This window comes from Schistocerca nitens, chromosome 5 (assembly GCF_023898315.1).
Source record: "Schistocerca nitens isolate TAMUIC-IGC-003100 chromosome 5, iqSchNite1.1, whole genome shotgun sequence".
In the NCBI taxonomy this organism is placed as follows: Eukaryota; Metazoa; Arthropoda; class Insecta; order Orthoptera; family Acrididae; genus Schistocerca; species Schistocerca nitens.
The window spans coordinates 488,027,221-488,047,085 of record NC_064618.1 but is presented as its reverse complement, the minus strand read 5'-3'; the positions used below and the strand labels follow the sequence as shown (position 1 = coordinate 488,047,085).

Sequence of the window (19,865 nt, the reverse complement as noted above, 5' to 3'; positions counted from 1 at the left end):
GCCCGAATTGCTCTTCAACAGTGGGAAGCAAGAAGGTATTTAAAACATCAATGTACGCCTGTGCTGTGATACTGCTACTCAAAACAACAAGTGGTGCAAGCCCCTTCCATAATAAAGCACGACCACACCATAACACCACCGCCTCCGAATTTTACTGTTAGCGCTACACAATCTGGCAGATGACGTTCACCGTGCATTCGTCATACCCACACCCTGCCATCGGATCCGCACATTGCGTACCGTGATTCGTCACTCCACACAACGTTTCTTCACCGTTCAGTCGTCCACTCCTTACACCAAGTGAGGCGTCGTTTGGCATTTACCAGCTTGATGTGTGGCTTATGAGCAGCCGCTCGACCATGAAATCCAAATTTATCACCTCCCGCCTAACTGTCATAGTACCTGCAGTGATCCTGATACACTTTGGAATTCCTGTGTTATTGTCTGGATAGATGTCTGCCTATTATACGAGGGGCGTTCAGAAAGTAAGCTCCGATCGGTCGCGAAATGGAAACGACTATGAAAATCCGATAAAGCTTTACACAGATGTGTTGGGTAGTGTCTCTAGTATAACCCCAGTTAGCATCACGTCGCTCTTCTCATTTCTGAGCTCGCAGTGAGTGCGTAAAGATGTCTAGAAAATAGTGTCTGCCGCCAAGTACGAGGGCCTGGTGAGAAATTTTGCCTGAAGCTATGCAGCTAACATTACATAACTGTCGTGCTGTTTCGTCTTCAAGACAATTCTCAGCCGCATTCTGCAGGGGCAATGAAGATGCTCCTGCATCGTTTGCAAATGGAAATGTTAGATTACCCACAATACAGTCCGCAATTGTCTCCCCATGAGTTTCATCTCTGGTCACATGAACCGCTGTCTTTGACGACAACATTTTGACACAGACAACGAGGTGTAGGCCAGCGTGGAGAATTGACGGAAAGCACTGGCGGCTGCCTTCTATGATGAGGCTATTGAAAAGTTGGTACAACGCTATGACAAAAGTCTAAGTCAGAACGGCGACTACGTAGAGAAGTAGCTGAAAGGTGTAGCTAATTGTTACAAGTAAAACATTTCTGATGTTCACTGTGGTTTCAATTTGGCAATCAATCGGAGCTTACTTTCTGAACAGGCCTCGTACATTACGACCCTCTTCAACTGTCGGCGGTCTTCGCAATCGAGACGAGGTCGGTCTGTACGCTTCTGTGCTGTACGTGTCCCTCCACGTTTCCACTTCACTATCACATGGGAAACACTGGATCTAGGAATGTTTAGGAGTGTGGAAATCTCGCATACAGACGTGACACCCAATCGTCTAACCACGTTCGAAGTCCTTGAGTCCCGCGGAGCGCCCCATTCTGGTCTCTTACGATGCCTAATGACTACTGAGGTCGCTGATACGGAGTACCTGGCAGTAGGCGGCAGCGCAATGTACGTAATATGAAAAACTTATGTTTTTGGGTGTGTCCGGATACTTTTGATCACATAGTGTAGCTTTTGTGGATTGTGGAAAAACTTTCGACCGAGTGGTGAGCTCTAAGTTGTGGAAAACTTCAGGAGAGTGTGGATTCCTCAACTTTTAATAAGGTCCATGCAGAGTCTGTATGATGTTTATAGTACCAAGATACGCGTTGGCTCAACCAGTAGTTTGAAACGAAACGAATCACACATGTAGTCACACCAATTTGTCTTTTATCGCACAAACAGTCATAAACTGTCGGATATAAGGTGGCCTTTTCTTCTTGTAGTGTCGACAGTATTTGGAACGTTTCATGCCGACTGTCTGCTCTCTTCCATTGCTACTAATCTTAGCTATCTAACAGTAGCGGCTGTTTGGGAACTGGGCAAAGGCATTTCATAAAAATGAGTGATGATACAGCCGTTGGTGGCCCATCGAGGGCATTCCTTACACCACCAACAAGTGTAAGGAATTTTAGGGAAAGTGTAACTCCCAAAGGGTCGAGCAAAGTACTTATTCGGATGGCAGAATGCTGCGGTCTGGAGAAAAAGAATGGTCAGATAATTGTCACATTGCTACAGTCATAACAATATGCAATGGTGGGAGTGATTAATTCATTTAATAATGAATGTGACCGTATTTACAAATGTAGCACTTCATCCATGGTTAACTTTGGCTTGGACAACACAGTAACTTATTTCATATGTTGTAAAAAACTTGCAGTCCAAGACTGCAACTATGGACTGCAGGTTTCTTACAACATAATGCTTCATGGTCATTCATAATTAATAGATGCCTCAAATGCTGTTTTCTTCAACTCCTTGCACTAGAAGTGCATTACAACAGCCTTACCTTAATTTCACAATTTTTGACAGAAATAGTGCGCTTTTAGCGAACCCTTTTTCCTTGCGTCGCTCTTAAAGTTAGTAAATAAACATTGAGTTAATCAAAACTGTTATCAAGCGTGGGTTTCTGGTCAGATCAAAACGTTCGGAATCAGGAGAAAACGGCGAAAAAATATTTGACTACTGACGGATATTTTCGACGGAAACTCTTACGGATATTATCTGATCAGGTCGTGGTTTTGTTTCGAAGTTGATTTGCCTATGGACGTTTTTCTTTTATGATGGTAGCCATGTTTAAATTGAGCCTTGTGCGCTATGCATGTGATCATAAATTGTCCATAGAATTCGGAAGGTTTGTTATCGTTCCCAATTATTGCGAACCTATTCCACCTAACTCTGAGTGGTGCTGCAACAGCACCTAGCAACTGAATTGCACATTATTATACCTATTTAGGTATCGTGACAGTGTATCAAAAAATTATAGATAACATCCGCAGCCAGTCACTTTTTAATAATATTTTATTGAAAATGCATATCTTTCTGTTGACAATAAAATATTATTGAAAAGAGAAACTGGGACAGGAAATTATTTATGAGAGATGCTTATTGTTTGACCTCGAGCTGCCCGTGACTAAAACAATTTCATTTCATGTTCTTTGCTTTAGATGAGTAGCACATGTGAACATGATCGTCATTGTTCATGAAGCCTTGCTACTTCTGAGCGTCATTTCCGCTGTAGATTAATGATCCAGCGGGTTCATGGCAGAAGCTTCCAGCAAGGTTAACGGAACTTGAAAATTATCGTTGGCAGCACTGTTAACTCATGGAGGCACAAAAATCTAAGCCCAGAAAGAAAACGTGATTCCATTGTTGTGCGCTTGACTTTATCGCAGTGCTTTCAGCTGATATGTCGGTAAAGCGCGAGAACTGAATCTTGTATGCAGAATAAAATCGAATAAAATGGATAGATTTCTGGAAAACAAGCATACCGTCGAAGAATCCTATTCTGGAAGTGAACAAACGCTAACTGCAAGTAAAAAAGCAGAACAGCGGCCTACTCATAAGTAGAATGAAAGCTACTTAAGCTATGGTTTCACTTGGACTGGAAGTGAAGATTATCCTTTCCCACTACGCTTAGTATGTGGATATAAAATGGCAAATGACTCTCTGCTTCCTAATAAACTGAGCAAATATTTTAAAACAATGCATTCACATTTGCAAGATAAACCTGTAAGCTATTTCAAAAGATTGTCTGAACAGCACACAAGGGCAGCAAATTCTTTTAAAAGTGTAATGTCTGTTTCTGATAAAGCTCTGATCACTTCCTACAAAGTCTCTGAACTAATACCAAAGAGTATGAAAGATGATACTATAGGGAAATCACTTATTTTGTGTTGCAAAAAAATGGTCATGACGATGTTAGGAAATGAAGCAACTATGAAAATAAGCAATGTGCCTTTGTCGAATGATACAGTTCACAGGCGTATTATAGAAATGTCTACTGATACTGAGAAAAATGCATGCAGTAGTAAACTCAAGCACTCAAACTATGCATTGCAAGTTGATGAATCAACAGACATCACCAACAAATTGCAACTCTTAAGATTGGTCCGTTTCATTATTCAGGATCAAATAGTAAATCAGTTTCTTTTTTGCAAAGAGTTAAGTGTATCTACTAAAGCTGAGGACGTTTTCATCATTTTAAATGAATTATCTTAATAAGTGCAGTTAACATGGAAGTCTTATGTAGACATTTGTACAGATGGCACACCTTCAATGGTAAGCTGTGTTAAGGGCCTTATTTCTTTTGTAAAAAAAAATGAAGGTGTTATCGTAACTCACTGCTTTCTTGATAGGAAGGTTTTAATAGCAAAAACACTAGGAGAAAAAATGAGAGAAGTCTTAGAGAAAGTTGGTCGGACGGTAAATTTTATTAAAGCAAGACCTGTCAAAACCCGTTTATTCGAAAAACTTTCTTTCGATATGGAGTCAGAACACGGGTGAATACTTTCACGCAGAAGTCAGGTGGTTGTCGAGGGAGAAAATACTTGCCCGTGTGCATGAGCTACGACAAGAACTTCTCGTGTTTTTCGAAGAAATGAAACATTAACATTTTTGCAACTTCCTTTGGAGTGAATTTTGGATTGCCAGATTGCAGTATTTCGCCGATATATTTCAAAAGTTCAATATTGAGAACACTAGCATGGAAGGGAAAGAAGAAAATATCCTCACACCCAAAGACAAAATTAAAACGTTTCACAGAAAACTACAAATATGGAAAAGAAAAGCTGGGAAATGTTCCCGTTGGTAAGGAGCACGTACATAAATTAAATACTTCCAATAGTAGTAGGTCATTTAATAAGTTTAGAAGAGAAACTGAGTTCGTATTTTCCATCGCTCAATACTGAACAGTACGATTGGATTCCAAACCCATTCATGGAAACTTCAGGTGATTTCGGCTTAACGTTAACAGAAGAAGAAGAACTGTCAGCTATATCTTCTGATCGTGGACTGAAGTTTAGGCATAAGGAATTGTCTCTTGAAGCCTTCTGGATTTCTATAAAAGAAGAATGTGTGTCGATATCTAAAAAGGCAATGAACATTTTACTTCAATTTTCGACGACATATTTATGTGAATTACGATTTTCCGTTCTTACCACAATTGAATTTCAAAAGAGAGGAACTCTTCAATGTATTACCGAGGAAATGAGAGTTTGTCTTTCAGATATATCTCCAAACATTGAAGAAATCGCAAGGACACATCAGGCTCATGTTTCTCATAAACACTAGAAAGATTAGATGTAAGGTACGTTTTATTTGTATTGCATTATTAGTTTGCTCTATAATTTGAATTAATGGTTAGTTTTATTGCATTATTTCATTTCAATACGTTTCACTTCGTAGTCTCTTGCCTCTCGTCCTGTCAGGGTAGGAGGCAACACGGCGCTCGGCCGTCGCATTTGGCTGACAATCGTGCTTCATGAATGTGTAGTGGTTAATAAAAAAAAAGTGAGAAGAAAAGAAAAAGAAAAAGGTTGATAATGTGGGAAGAAATCGTAAGTGAAAATGGGTTTTTTAAAATCGTTAATGACCGTGAAAAAAGGAAAGAATGAAAAGCAAATCGGACTTCGTATTACAGAAAAGCTATAGTTGGGGTGGTCCTTGTGGCGTTTTTGAGCAAAGGTTAAACCAATTTCCACTACAAAACTTACTGAAAAGAAACAGAGAATAACAGAATGTAACTGACAGGGGGAAATGGCGTAGATAAATCATCCTTTGCCAGGTTAACTTGTCTTCTTTCGTGCGGCGTCCAGGTCTTCAAAAATCTCCTTCAATTCTGCGTGAAAAGTCTGCTCCGAAATCTTGAAATCGTCCAGGAATCACTAATTTATACCAATTAAAATCATCTTGATACTGTATGCAATTTAATTTACTTTGCTACTTCCATCCTCCGAATTTCTTAACAACTTTCACAATATGTCTACACATTAAAATCAGATAAAGACTAGCTAATAAGTATTTTGTTTTTACGTCTTCCAGATCACGTCTGCCATAAGCTCCCGCTATCAAGAGACAATTAAGAAACGAATAGAAAACAAAAAAAGAGTTACAATTTTAGTAGTTTCTCTGCAGTCGAGCGCTCATACCGCTGCGACGGGATATTTTTTATCTGAGGGAACGAGTGTAGCGCGGCGAAATTCAAAGTCCCGCTACAAATGTCTCACATTTTTATCCAAAAATTGTTTCTTCATATTTTGATAATGTATGGCTTTTTTTAAATATAAGTTGTATTTTCTGTAGTCTGGACGCGAAATTCAAAGTAAAATGTCTTGTCATTTTATCACTATTTTTATATGCTGTATGGACTGTCGTAAAATATTCCTCAGAAATGTGTATATAGTGCGCCCACAATTATTTTCGGCCTTTTAAATGCGCCCGAAGCTCAAAAAGTTTGAGAACCACTGCTCTAAGTAATTTCGTTGCAGAAATCACACAGGTATCGTCCTTTACCGTAACCTGCATATCCAGTGTTCGAATGGTTCAAATGGCTCTGAGCACTATGGGACTTAACTTCTGAAGTCATCAGTCCCCTAGAACTTAGAACTACTTAAACCTAACTAACCTAAGGACATCACACACATCCATGCCCGAGGCAGGATTCGAACCTGCGACCGTAGTGGTAGCGCGGTTACAGACTGTAGCGCCTAGAACCGCTCGGCCACTTCGGCCGGCACACATCCAGTGTGCGCCCACATTCCGCGCATAAGACAAATAACCCTTTCTTCCCCAGCCTCGTCCTGCGAAATTTACCTGAGTGGGTCCAGCGCTGTCCAGAACGCTGCTGAGGCTCCGACACTAAGAGCATCATCCCCAGAACCGGATGATTCTCGATTCCTAGGCTTTGGCGGCCTCTGCTTCTTTGTCTCCGGTTTATTTTTTGCTGTCGACGGTACTTCAAGAGCTCTCTTGTATGGAGGCAATGTTAGGACTGCTGAAGGACCTGTTTTTAGTACCCTGGTGCCTGGCCTCTTCGTTATTTGTGCAACGGATGAGATTTGCCAATGTGTAATTTCAGATGTGTCTGCAGATGTTCCTCCCTCGACTTCAACATTAGCCTTTACACTTTTAGAAGGCACAGCTCCTACAGATGATATATTGACTGGATCAACTAAATCCTAAATTATTTCTTCAACGCAGGCAATGGTCTGCATCCGTGAAAATATGAGGGTTTAACGGGTGTATTCCTGTCACACTAAACTAATTGACTCTCCCCTGTGTGGCACTTGAGGTAGGCCTTCCCATTCATTTCGGCGATATCCATGTTTTTCAATGGACGTGCATTTTCCCTCATCCATACGTGTACTGGCTTCCAAAGAACTCATATAAGTTCTATCCAGCGGTTGCATCATGTGGGAGGCACGAGAAGGCATACACAAGATGTTGACATGGTTCCGCATGCGAGGTTTATAACATCCAGATTTTTGCAGTGGTCCATTTTTTTCCACTTATGTTTTTAATTGCTATTTGCAGTAGCAGACTCGCTCCACTGATTTACAGCTCGTGAAGTCATTTCAAAAACACTTCAAGTAAAACAGGTTACGAAAGTACGGTACAAATATGGAATATTAGGGTTCAAATATGGAATACTAGTAGTCCATATTAGTGAAATAGCCTTCTTGAAATTGATAAAAGCAAATAAAAATCGAAAATTAAATGTAAATAGACAACAAACATGCATTTTACGACTGATTGTATAACTTAAAAGTCTGTTCACAAAATATATTAATAATTTATGTATTATGACAAGAATGAAACTGGAATCGACCAACATGCAACAATTATTCCTCGTAGCGAATTCGTTAAAACAGCTTCACTCACTCGCAGTGGTTCCCAACTGTAAAATGAGTACATCCCAAAGCAGCCTTCAGTTGTTGAACGTAGGTTTCGAGCAGCTCACGAAAGTGCAGCACTTGCAAGGCGAGAAACCATATTATTCCATATTACTACCCCTATTCCACAGTTGTACCTCTTCCTATACACATGGAAAGACGACGCCGATTTTGATCCGATGACGGCATATGCCACCTGGTGGATAGTAAATGTACTGCAGCACCACTACATTTCAAACGCTTCCATTCTCCTTCTTCTATACTGTTTTTCGTCCGCGTTTCACTTCCATTTAAGGTTACACACCGAACAAAAACTTTCAGGAAATACTCCCTAACATGTAAATTTATTTTAAGACATCCATAATTTGACGCGTTAATATGAAGACATGCCAAATTCACTGCAGAATTTGTGTCTGTATGATTGGTTGTTGTGCTGTGTTGCATCCCATACTCCTATTCCTAGAGACGTCATCTCTTCTACGTTGACTCTTCACACATTTTTACTCTCTTCTAGCGCACAGACTGTTATCTCTTCTTTTCGACTGATTAAATTGGATCCATGTATGAAATATACATGAACACATCTACAATACAACTTGGCTATATCCTTCCGAGTTAACTACAAGCGGTCTACCATGAATGTAGTCTCAGCACTCGTGGGCTAGTCGTGTGATTAAATTGTAGGGAAGAGATGGTTTCATCGTCGACCGCCAACAGATAGCCTAGTGACACAGCCGCCAGAGCGCCATCTGTGTCTACTCTTTAACGGGAATGCTCACGGCCAGAAGGTTCAGTGTGGTGCAAACATGTGAACCAAGCCGACAACCATGCCACGGAGATGCACTATTGCTTGCTACAACCAACTGAACGAGTTTGAAAGGGGTCAAATTGTGGCCTTCCAGTAGGGATGGATGCTCCTTTCGCAGAACTGCCACACCAGTTGGACGTGTTGCGTCAGTTGTGCAACGAGCTTGTATCAATGGTTACGTGAATATTGTCACACCAGTAGACAAGGTTCTGGACGTCCGCGCAACACAGATGCCCGCCAGGATCCTCGTAATGTAAAGGCAACAACGACAGTACATCTGCCACAACACAGATGAGATTTATGAGCCCAGATGTGTCAGCGCGAACTGTTGCGAATCGGTTATTAGCAGCGGTACTAGAGGTACGCACCCCTCTAGCCTGTCTTCCACGCATGCCACAGCATCTACGTATGCTTACAGTACTACGTGAACAGGTCGAGAAGGCGTGGCACAAGGCATCCCAGGGTAGTATTCGCCATCTGTACGATCAACTGGATGCCAGAGTCACTACCTGCATTGCCGCCCATGGAGACTACACAACGTACAAATATGGGTGTTGCGGCATGGATCGATGCCTGGTACCTCAGAACCACTTCTGCTATTGATCTGTAAATGTAATTATTTCATGTACTCCATATGCACTGTTGCGACTACAAATCTTGAGAGAACTGGAAACCTCCAAAATTGTGAACTTGTTTTTTCCGGCAATGTATATATAAATGACAATGCCAATAAACGGCAAAAGAATATGGAAGATTCCTACACAATGAGATGTACAGATTTTAGCTCACTCCTTTTTTCAGATGGCCAGGAAGTATTCGCGGATAAGGAAACAAAGGTCAATGACCTGCACGATCCTTGCCTGTAATGGTAAAGCATTATAACCTATTTTCATCATGGCAGCGACAACAGCAACCGTTTCGAAATTGTCTCGAATGAAAAACAGACCACAGCCCACAAAGAAAACAAAACCTATTGCCTTTTGTGGAGAACAACATCTTAGAACTAAAATCATAACAGAGAGTAACATATTGCAAAAAGTCCAAATTTTCAACTACATTGTCTGTAATATCTCTTATGCTTATGACAATGATCTTGAAAAGAAATTAGAAAGGTACTCACACTTGTTAGGTACCATGAAAGAGACAGTACTTAAATTTTATAATACTATGACCGTACCATTACTACTTTATGCATCGGATGTATGGACTTTAACGAAGAAACAATTACGGTAAATGTAGCAACAGAGATGAGACTTCTAGATCCTTTGCTAGGATTCAAATTAGAAGATCACAAGAAGAGGAGCAAGATAAGAGAGGACCTCCATGTTCTAACAATCGTAGAAAAGACCTAACTATAGAGAAAGGAATGGCATGACCATCTGCTATGTATCAATAAAATTCAGTTACCAAGGAAAACCTGTGACTACAGGGTCAATGGAAGAAGAAGAATAAGAAGACTACGTAGAAGAACAGTCTAACCCAAAAATTGATGATGATGAGTATGACTTTACACATTACTGAATTTCTAGAAACGATTGTCTGTGAACTTTCCGCATCTCCGAATGCAACTGGAAACAGTGAGATTTTAGCGAATGTTACAGAGTTTTGGTTTGTCGGGCTGTGCACGAGGAACTATACAATTTTTTTGTCCCGGTGGCTGTTTCGTCTCTGTTTTTCAGTCATGATGGATGTCAGTGTCACACAAATTTGCCGAAATGGGATCCCTAGTGTCGATTCCTTGCAGAGTCTCTATCAAGTTCCCGAAACGAACAGTTTAATACAGATCAGAAAGTAAACAGGGATGTCATTATCACATAAATTTGCCGAAATGGGGTCCCCAGTGTTATGCCTGTCGATTCCTTACATACTCTTTATCAAGTTGCCAAAACGAACAGTTCAGTACCTATAACAAAGTAAACATGGCTCCATTTCCCCATCTCTTTCCCTACAATTTAATCACAATAATTACCATTTGTCCGTGGACAAGACTAGTCCAGGAGCGCTGAGACTACGTTCATGGTAGACCGCTTGCAATAAACTTAGAAGGACATAGCCAAGCTCTACTGTACATGTGTTCATGTATATTTAATACATGGATCCAAATTAATAAGTCGAAAAGAAGAGATAACATTCTGTGCGCTAATGTGTGGAACCTCAGCGCAGAAAAGATGACATCTCTAGGAATTGGAATCATTCCAAACAGTATGGGGTGCAACAAAGCACAACAACCAACCATACACATAGAAATTCTGCAGTGAATTTGGCATGTATTCGTATTAACGTGTCAAATTAGGGATGCCTTAAAGTAAACTTACGTGTTAGGAAGTATTTCCTGAAAGTTTTTGTTCGGCGCGTAACCTTAAATGGAAGTGAAACACGGACGAAAAACAGTGTAGAAGAAGGTGAATAGAAGCTTTTGAAATGTAGTGGTGCTCCAGGAGAGTTATGAAAATTAGATGGGTAGATAGAGTAATTAATGAGTTATGAGGAGGTGCTGACTCGAACTGAGGAAAAGATTTGTGGCACATCTTGATTAAAAGAAGGTATCGATAGATACAACACATCCCAAGGCATCAAACAGTCGTCGCTTTGGTAATGGATGGAGGTGTGCGGGATAAAAATTGGGGAACGAGACGAAGACTTGGTTCAAAAGAATACAGTTTAGGTCTTTATTTACATACTCTTTATCAAGTTGCCGAAACGAACAGTTCAGTACCTATAACAAAGTAAACATGGCTCCATTTCCCCATCTCTTCCCCTACAATTTAATCACAATAAATTACCATTTGTGCGTGGACAAGACTAGTCCAGGAGCGCTGAGACTACGTTCATGGTAAACCGCTTGCAATAAACTTAGAAGGACATAGCCAAGCTCTACTGTACATGTGTTCATGTATATTTAATACATGGATCCAAATTAATCAGTCGAAAAGAAGAGATATTCTGTGCGCTAGAGGAGAGTACAAATGTGTGGAACCTCAGCGCAGAAAAGATGACATCTCTAGGAATTGGAATCATTCCAAACAGTATGGGGTGCAACAAAGCACACACACACACACACACACACACACACACACACACACACCGCGCGCGCTCGCGCATTTTTCTTACTTCATGAAAAGATCTCTTTTACATATTTCAAACAGAGGTTTGTTTTTTTCCTTTGCAGGTCAATGAACTGAACTACACTCCTGGAAATTGAAATAAGAACACCGTGAATTCATTGTCCCAGGAAGGGGAAACTTTATTGACACATTCCTGGGGTCAGATACATCACATGATCACACTGACAGAACCACAGGCACATAGACACAGGCAACAGAGCATGCACAATGTCGGCACTAGTACAGTGTACACCTTTCGCAGCAATGCAGGCTGCTATTCTCCCATGGAGACGATCGTAGAGATGCTGGATGTAGTCCTGTGGAACGGCTTGCCATGCCATTTCCACCTGGCGCCTCAGTTGGACCAGCGTTCGTGCTGGACGTGCAGACCGCGTGAGACGACGCTTCATCCAGTCCCAAACATGCTCAATGGGGGACAGATCCGGAGATCTTGCTGGCCAGGGTAGTTGACTTACACCTTCTAGAGCACGTTGGGTGGCACGGGATACATGCGGACGTGCATTGTCCTGTTGGTACAGCAAGTTCCCTTGCCGGTCTAGGAATGGTAGAACGATGGGTTCGATGACGGTTTGGATGTACCGTGCACTATTCAGTGTCCCCTCGACGATCACCAGTGGTGTACGGCCAGTGTAGGAGATCGCTCCCCACACCATGATGCCGGGTGTTGGCCCTGTGTGCCTCGGTCGTATGCAGTACTGATTGTGGCGCTCACCTGCACGGCGCCAAACACGCATACGACCATCATTGGCACCAAGGCAGAAGCGACTCTCATCGCTGAAGACGACACGTCTCCATTCGTCCCTCCATTCACGCCTGTCGCGACACCACTGGAGGCGGGCTGCACGATGTTGGGGCGTGAGCGGAAGACGGCCTAACGGTGTGCGGGACCGTAGCCCAGCTTCATGGAGACGGTTGCGAATGGTCCTCGCCGATACCCCAGGAGCAACAGTGTCCCTAATTTGCTGGGAAGTGGCGGTGCGGTCCCCTACGGCACTGCGTAGGATCCTACGGTCTTGGCGTGCATCCGTGCGTCGCTGCGGTCCGGTCCCAGGTCGACGGGCACGTGCACCTTCCGCCGACCACTGGCGACAACATCGATGTGCTGTGGAGACCTCACGCCCCACGTGTTGAGCAATTCGGCGGTACGTCCACCCGGCCTCCCGCATGCCCACTATACGCCCTCGCTCAAAGTCCGTCAACTGCACATACGGTCCACGTCCACGCTGTCGCGGCATGCTACCAGTGTTAAAGACTGCGATGGAGCTCCGTATGCCACGGCAAACTGGCTGCCACTGACGGCGGCGGTGCACAAATGCTGCGCAGCTAGCGCCATTCGACGGCCAACACCGCGGTTCCTGGTGTGTCCGCTGTGCCGTGCGTGTGATCATTGCTTGTACAGCCCTCTCGCAGTGTCCGGAGCAAGTATGGTGGGTCTGACACACCGGTGTCAATGTGTTCTTTTTTCCATTTCCAGGAGTGTAAATACAAGATGGCATCGGCTGTTGACTTGTTGCGAAAAAAACGTGCCTAAAATTGCACTGAGCTGAAAAATCTAAGTGTGTTACGTCTTCCTTAGCACGCTGTGTGCCTCTTTAGTGGATGCAGGAACGAGAAACAGATGCCGTTCATGAACAGAGAATTCAGATATTAATTTATTCTACATCTAACATCAAGTAGTACAAATAATATATAATTCTATTCCAGCGTCAGCTGCTAACAGTAGATCTGGATGTAGTAACATATACAGAGGCAAAACAGTTATAAATCTGTCATTCTTCAATACAATTCCCATTGAGAAGATGTTGAGCATTGACTACTATGAAAGTCTGTAAATGTTATTCAACTTGAAAATACACTGTGTTGTGCGTACTGTAAGACCTTCGGTACACACACCATCAGATTATTTGACTTGTTGCCCTAACGAAGTAGGTGAGTGTCAGCAATATGTCTCGTGGACTTATCATGGCGTGTTTATCTTCTGCTGTTAGGTCAGACGATAGAAATGCCACTTGCACGCTTAGAGTAGCAGATTGACGGCGACCAACTTCAAACAGAACTTGATTAACTTTCACACACATTTATTAAAATAATAAAAACTGTAGACATTACGTAACTTGATTCTTGATGCTGGGTTCGATTCCCGGCGGGGTCAGGGATTTTCTCTGCCTCGTGATGGCTGGGTGTTGTGTGACGTCCTTAGGTTAGTTAGGTTTAAGTAGTTCTAAGTTCTAGGGGACTGATGACCATAGATGTTAAGTCCCATAGTGCTCAGAGCCATTTGAACCATTCTTGATGCTGTTTACAATTGACAACCTGAAGTTCCTTTGGTCTTGGTGCATTAATCTTATTCTCACATATCTCTGATACTTGACAAAGTGTCTATTGAAACTTCCTGGCAGATTAAAACTGTGTGCCCGACCGAGACTCGAACTCGGGACCTTTGCCTTTCGCGGGCAAATGCTCTACCAACTGAGCTACCGAAGCACGACTCACACCCGGTACTCACAGCTTTACTTCTGCCAGTATCTCGTCTCCTACCTTCCAAACTTTACAGAAGCTCTTCTGCGAACCTTGCAGAACTAGCACTCCTGAAAGAAAGGATATAGCGGAGACATGGCTTAGCCACAGCCTTGGAGATGTTTCCAGAATGAGATTTTCACTCTGCAGCGGAGTGTGCGCTGATATGAAACTTCCTGGCTAAGCCATGTCTCCGCTATATCCTTTCTTTCAGGAGTGCTAGTTCTGCAAGGTTCGCAGAAGAGCTTCTGTAAAGTTTGGAAGGTAGGAGACGAGATACTGACAGAAGTAAAGCTGTGAGTACCGGGCGTGAGTCGTGCTTCGGTAGCTCAGTTGGTAGAGCACTTGCCCGCGAAAGGCAAAGGTCCCGAGTTCGAGTCTCGGTCGGGCAGATAGTTTTAATCTGCCAGGAAGTTTCATATCAGCGCACATTCCGCTGCAGAGTGAAAATCTCATTCTGGAAAGTGTCTATTCATTTATCTTCATGGCTATGTACAGGAATATGGTAATCTTATTAGGTGCAGACTGAAACTTGACTATAGACTGGTACAGACTGGTGCAGACAAATGCAGACTAAGGCAGATTGACTAATCGGAGGTCTGTACACTCGTTATAATACCTCACGCATTCAGGTATCACTGCGCGAGTGTGATCCGCGAGGAGAAAAGGTTCTACGTTAGCAGCAATCTCATTTGCTGCGTTACATATTAATACGCGGATCGGCGGAAGCAGAATTTGGTCCATCTCTAAGGCAGCGCCATCTCGTAGTGCGCAGACGGACGAGCGCTGCGCCTGCGCTGTTGTGCTTAGCGGGGCGTGCTCTAGTGGGAAAGTTGTGTACGCGCTGACTACGCGGAACTATGTACACAACATACACAAAATAGGGTCAGTGCTTGAATGTTCGAACTTAATTACACACGCCACTGGGGCTCCGCAGAAGGGATGATTGCATCTCATTGGCAGCAGCGTAATCGTTCGTGACAGCGCCCTCGTGCCACAGTGGCGGCTGTAGGAAACACGGCGGCGAAAATGGCGGCACGCGTATTTGAAAGTGCGGGCGACTGGATAAGAACCGATACCTCAGAATGCACAATAATGAACCCTTCAGCCCCACTACTTCGATCGCAGCCAAAGGTTCACACGCAACATTGTCCTATACGCCCGACAGTGAACTCTCAAAAGAGCCCATTAAAAATTTAATGAGATTCACACCAATACCTTTACATTTGAAGATAATTTGTGTGTAAACAAAAGCTATGTGCTTTCGGTAATCAGCCTTAAGAGCAAATTTTATGAACAGGAAGATGACCTTGTAATGGAGAGCTGCCTATCTAGTTTGCTAACCAACATTTACATATATCACTTACAAACAACACTTTTCAGAGGTAACACGACAACAACAAAAAATCATATTTTACAAACACTACGTGAATGACACCCTTACGGTAGTTGAAGGAACAGTAGAAGAAAATGATCAATTTGCAACAGAGCTTAACAAACTACACCAAAACATAAAATGGTTTGTTGAGCACGAATCTGATAATGGCATAAATTTCTTGGATCTAAATATTACTAAATATAGCGATAAACATAAATATAAAAGATCAGAAAACTCAGTACAATGGCTGACACAGTCAACAGCTCGTCATGTTACCCAGAGTAACACAAAATGGCATGTTATAAGGCAGCAATCAAGAGAATGGAAAAACTCTCTTTGGATGCTGAAGATAAACTACAAGAACTAAAAACGATCAATAGCCCACAGTAATGGGTATAGCTCTTACACCATCACTGAATTTTACAACAGAATTAACAATAAATACAGTAATAAAGATAGCTGTAAGTCCAAATCAAACCACTTTAGCACCACTAGTTGCTCAAACTCTGTGAAACATGTCTGCATACCACTGATTAGTATAGTGTCACATCAGATTGCAAACTTACTACGTGCCAAAAACATCAATATTAGTTTTTCTACAAACAATAAAATGAAAGACAAAATTATACACAACTTAAATTTATAAAATGAAGTAGAGCACAGTATAGCCTTTGTAAACTAAATTGTACTGTGTGTTCCAAATTTTGCATTGTCCAAACTGGTAGGGCTTTCAACATACGATACTGCGAACACAGGGATGCTGTCCGGCTCAGCAACCTAAATAAGCCAAACTGCGCTGCTCACTTGTCCCAATATGGAAACACAGAGTTAAGCAGCGAATAAAACTTACAGATATTACTCTTTGCCGTAACAGGAGTTCATATGAATTTGTTCGAGGAACTAGAAATATACAACCACATTCACAGTAAACCTGACTGCATCCTGAATGATCAGTTGAATTAAAAAACCAAATGTACTTCCAAAATTTCATACAACTCCTATAATTTGAAATGAAAGAAATAATAATTAATTTTTCGAGAAAAAATTCTTCTTTGGCCATTACCAGAATTTTTCAAACCTACATGTCCATCCTTGTGACTGGAGATCTGAGGGACTTTGGCCGTTCACTTACGAAAGAAACTGAAACACTTACAACCGTCCTTATGATGTCACTTATTCAATGGCTACCAGTTTCAGTGCTTCAGTGCACCATCTTCAGAGCTTAGCTGATGCCGAGAGGGTTAAAACCATCCGTATACACGATGCATCAGTAATAAATTGAAACACTTACAGCCGTCTTTATGATGTCATTTATTGTATGGCTACGAGTTTCAGTGCTTCAGTGGTTCAATTCACCTTAGCTGATGTCGATAGGGTTAACACCATCCGCATGCACGATGAATCAGTGACCAAGATCTGTAATGGTTTTCGCAGACTGCTCGTAATCGTGATGATGTCTCTCCAACCATCAACTATCAACTAACTTGATAGTTGACGGTTGGAGAGACAACAAGACAATAAAATGGCATCATAAGGACGGCTGTAGGTGTTTCATTTTCTTACATAAATAATTAAATGTATAACCGTATAAAATTACCTGTAATACAGAAGTACCTTCGCAATTAAGAAGTGTGACACATCTGTACATATATCACGTTCTTTTGGCACATCATATCAGAAGCCGATGTGTATGTCATCTTGTATTTAGTTCAGTTCATTGATCAGCACGGATCGCAACGGAAGAGCAAATCTCTGCCTTATAATATGTAAATGGGATCTTTTTCATGAAGTATGCATTTATAGAGCGTATGTACAGAAGCGCCAAAGAAACTAGTATAGGCATGCTTAATCACATACAGAGATATATAAACAGGCAGTATAGCGCTGCGTATATAAGACAACAAGAGTCCGGTGCAGTTGTCAGATCGGTTGCTGCTGCTACAATGGCAGCTTATCAAGATTTAAGTAAGTTTGAATGTGGTGTTATGTAGTCGGCGCACGGGCGATGGGACACAGCATCTCCGAGGTAGCGATGAAATGGGTATTTTCCCCTACGACTTCACGAGTGTACGTTAATATCAGGAATTCGGTATAATATCAAATCCCCAACATCACTGCAGCCGGGGAAAGATCCTGCAAGAACGGGAACAACGACGACTGAAGAGAATCGTTCAGCGTGACGGAAGTGCAACCCTTAGTGGAAATTGCTGCGTATTTCAATGATGCGTCATCAACAAGCGTCAGCGTGCGAACCATTCAACGAAACATCATCAATATGGGTTTTCGGAACCGAAGGACCACTCGTGTACCCTTGATGACTACGCGACTCAAAGCTTTACGCCTCGCCTTGGCCCGTCAACACTGACATTCGACTGTTGATGACTGGAAACATGTTACATGGTCGGACGAGTCTCGTTTCAAATTGTATCGAGCGGATGGTCGTGTACGGGTACAGAGACAACATCATGACCCAAAGGACCCTGTACCGGTCGGAGTGGCCGAGCGGTTCTAGGCGCTACAGTCTGGAACCACGCTACCGCTACGGTCGCAGGTTCGAATCCTGCTTCGGGCATGGATTTCTGTGATTTTTTTGGTTAGTCAGGTTTAAGTAGTTCTAGGGGACTGATGACCTCAGCAGTTAAGTCCCATAGTGCTCTGAGCCATTTGAGCCAATGGACCGTGTATGTCTGCTGGGGACTGTTCAAGCTTTTGAAGGCTCTGTAATGTTGTGGGGCATGTGCAGATGGAGTGATATAGGACCCCTGACACGTGACACGTACGTAAGCTTACTGTCTGATCACCTCCATCCATTCACGTCCATAGTGCATTCCGGCATTGTGCAGTTCCAGCAGGATAGTGCGACACCCCACACATCCAGAATTGCTACAGAGTGACTCCAGGAACACTCTTCTGAGTTTAAACGCATCCGCTGGCCACCAAACTCCCCAGACATGAACATAATTGATCATATTTGGAATGCCTTGCAACGTGCTGTTCAGAAGAGATCGCACCCCCTCGTACTCTTATACGGATTTATGGACACTCCTGCAGGATTCATGGTGTTAGTTCCCTGCAGCACTACTTCGGACATTAGTCGAGCCCATGCCACGTCCTCCTACGGCGCCTCTGCGTGCCCGCTGGGGCCGTACACCATATTAGGTACGTATGCCTGTTTCTTTGGCTCTTCAGTGTATAAATGCAAAATTATGTAACCACAAAAACCTGCGTTATACTTTAGGACACAAATGTAAAACTTGCAAAGAAGTCTACGCTACTGTTTGATGATGGGCGCAGGCCTAAAACTAATAACAGTACAAAATAACAATTAAAAAAAAGACTTGTGGGTGCTTGCAGTATTTCCTACAGTGTAATAAACGTTAGTCTCTCCCTCAAGGCGTTACCATTGCTTTGCGTTGCCGAATGTCCTGCGATATGTTACTCGTCTGCATTTGGGAGACCCGTACGTACCACTTTTTTTTTCTTTTTTTTCATTTGCTGCTTGCCAAATAAGTCCGCTGCCTGTATAAAAAAGCGGGCTGTAATACTGCAGTTGGTCTCTTAGCCGTCACATCAGTAACTCAAGATCAAGAACAAGGGAAAATCCACATAGTAATGAACATAGACCCATCAGAGCTCCACATACTGATCTAATACATATACGAACTTGAGTTACTGATGTCCCGTTGCCCGTGTCCCGCCCCGTGGGGGCGGACCAAGTACAGTGTCAGGCAGTTTTAGTCAACAACTGAGCAGCATTTAATAATTAGCAAAGAAAAAGAAAATACAAACAAACATACTTATAATTTTAAATATTAATAATACAAAATAATTTTAATTATCATAATTTGAAGTATACCAACTCAAAAATACAAAAAACAAAGTGATATTTACTAAGTATCCCTACATCAACAAGGCCATGAGAAGAAAACCTCGGAACATTCCTCGAGCCTTACCACTCTTGGCCTCATACTAAATACTAGTTCTCAAATTGTGTGTCCATATCCAACATCTAGTGATTAATACATCTTCTTTTTTGTGTATGTGTTTGTTGTGATGCTGGTGTGACGGGCAGGGTTCGGAATGACATCATCGAGCAATGGCCCTCTCACCAGCAATTTTCTACCCTATTCTATATCGAAACATACTCTAATGTCATTCATATTTAGCTTTAAATACTACTACACATTGCCACATTTAATTAGAGTTTTTTACGTAACTTTATACAAAGTTCTACAACAAAATGTTACAGGTGTGAATCAGCTAAATTATCCAACTCTGTGTCTGTATCATTATCAGTAATATGACCATCGAGTTCCTCAGTACTGCTATCATTAGTTGAAGATCTCCGTCC

At 42.3% G+C, this 19,865-nt stretch overlaps 1 protein-coding gene and 1 non-coding gene across 2 annotated transcripts in view; one reads left to right on the top strand and one right to left on the bottom strand.

The window, feature by feature from the left end:
- Nucleotides 1-19,865, bottom strand: part of LOC126260547 (protein nervous wreck) — a 778,787-nt gene that overhangs the window by 78,260 nt on the left and 680,662 nt on the right. The window lies entirely within an intron of this gene.
- Trnas-cga (transfer RNA serine (anticodon CGA)) lies at nucleotides 14,454-14,528 on the top strand. Its single transcript has one exon. It is a non-coding gene; the product is annotated as a tRNA-Ser (tRNA).